This window comes from Phyllobates terribilis, unplaced genomic scaffold, assembly GCF_046119375.1.
Source record: "Phyllobates terribilis strain yellow unplaced genomic scaffold, ASM4611937v1 Scaffold_1__5_contigs__length_1240528914, whole genome shotgun sequence".
Lineage (NCBI taxonomy): Eukaryota > Metazoa > Chordata > Amphibia > Anura > Dendrobatidae > Phyllobates > Phyllobates terribilis.
The window spans coordinates 233,223,921-233,225,975 of record NW_027362761.1 but is presented as its reverse complement, the minus strand read 5'-3'; the positions used below and the strand labels follow the sequence as shown (position 1 = coordinate 233,225,975).

The following is a 2,055-nucleotide window of genomic DNA, read 5'->3' as shown; positions in this document are numbered from 1 at the left end:
GTTAAGGAGATAAAAATTTCTACAATGTAAGGTCAGTCAATAAAATGAATCCCAATACAATAAATCATTTGTAGCTATTGAGAATGATAATTTGTGATCAGCCTTACCTCGTCTTCCAATGTACAGTAGATTTCTACTGGGTATGCAATACTTGGTGTCTGGCAGATTTCTTGGCCCCATCAATCCATCATATACCCTCTTGATCGATTGATGGCTGTATTCACAAGCAACAAATCTGTTCTGTTCGGGTCTAATATACACTTATAATGTTCCTGTCATTTTTGACCGGACCTATTAAAGTCTTGATTTTTAGCTAATTTAAGTGTTTTATTTGAATTCCTGTTGCATTATTATACTGTATGTGAACATGGTTGTTCATAAACAAATGAAAAATGAAATCAAAAACGTAATTTTATTTTTTCGTATCAAAAAATGTTACATGGCCTTATTGCAATATTCATGCATATTGCACATTTGCACATAAAAAAATATTCTTTATATAACTGTGAACTATAACTAATAACATCACACTGTATGTAAATATATTTTTTTAAAAAAAAAACCAAAACAAGAAGTTCAGTTTTTTCTATATAAAATGGTAAATAAGGTTCACGGTGCTAAATTTACTGTTTGCATTCGTCACAAGTGTAATTTACATGTCTTTTGCATAAGTACTTTGCACAACTGCAACATATCACATTTGTTTTGTGATTACTTGATGTTGGACAGAAGGCGCATTGTTTCCGCTTTAGGCTGGTTGCGCTGCTGGTGGAGGCCATGGGTATCGCAGCAGTGCCGGTGGAAGAAGTTGGTTCACTTTCTTTAGCATGCTGTTGGATCCTGTGGACAATGGCTGCTGCTCCATCATCTCTGGGTGTTACTTTTCTTTCTTCGATATATTGGCTAACCAGTGATTTTCCCAACTCCTCTATAAAAGAATGGGTCATCAAAAGTACAAGTCTCATGCAAGATGAAATAAGTGCTGGGCATTATTTCAACAAGCAGGCAGTGACCATTGTCTTACATCATGACACAGTAATCAACCAATGGCTGAGCAAAATAAAAAAAATTGCTGCTTTACACTATACAATCTAATCAAAAGAATTGAATAATTTGAGAATAAAAGAATAGTTTATCTGCTACATACCTGTAAAGATGAGTTTTCAGAGCTGTGACGTCCATACATGTGCTCTCTCTGTGTTCTCTCCAGCTGTACTGAAAGTGAAATAACTGCATAGACTAGTATGGTAATTGTCTACTGATAAGATAAGAGAAAACACCACCCTTTAGCATAAGATAGCCTACAGTAAAACAAACACATTTGTCAAACAGAATTTATTAGTGCTCTTTTCAGGTCAGAATTACACAGTAATAGAACCAGCTAACACAAGGAAAATAAGAAAATCTTTTAATTTACAATGTTAAATGTTGACAACTGAATTGAACTATTTCTATATGAACAGCAGGGTAAATAAGATACAGCAAAAAAATGTTGCACATAATTATACTGGAAGCGAATCCATCTGCTGTATCGTAATTTGAAAATGTATGTATGTGTAAATCTGCACGGACCAAAAGGACCTAGATAAATAGCAGTAGATGCAATATATAGGCCAAAATGATATTATAACTCCTTTATTTTACTCAAAAAATGGCTGGAGATTAATATAAAAGGCTATTGGTCATTTTTGAACAAACAGTACAAGTGTAAAAGTTTGGATTTATTTTACCCTTAATAATAAAGACCTTCATTTAAAAACTGCATTTTGTGTTTACTTGTGTCATCTTTGTCTAATATTTAAAATTGTTTTGTGATCTGAAACATTTAAGTGTGACAAACATGCAAAAGAACAAGAAATCAGGAAGGGAGCAAACACTTTTTTACACCACTGTATATGTAAGTGAGGGGACTTTGATCCACCATTTGCGTGGCCCAGAGCTAAGTACACCATTCTGCCATCTCAATTACCATCCTCCTCTCCTCCACCTTCATGATTGACAGCACTCGCTTTGGAACGCTGCACATACTGACACTGCATAGACCAAGCGCATGCA

General features: G+C 34.6%; 1 long non-coding RNA gene across 1 annotated transcript; it reads right to left on the bottom strand.

The window, feature by feature from the left end:
* Positions 1-393: 393 nt before the first annotated feature.
* Positions 394-1,225, bottom strand: LOC141166506 (uncharacterized). The gene is made up of 2 exons (XR_012251311.1): positions 1,148-1,225; positions 394-928 (listed from the first exon to the last, which is right to left on the bottom strand). It is a non-coding gene; the product is annotated as an uncharacterized lncRNA (long non-coding RNA).
* Positions 1,226-2,055: the final 830 nt, after the last annotated feature.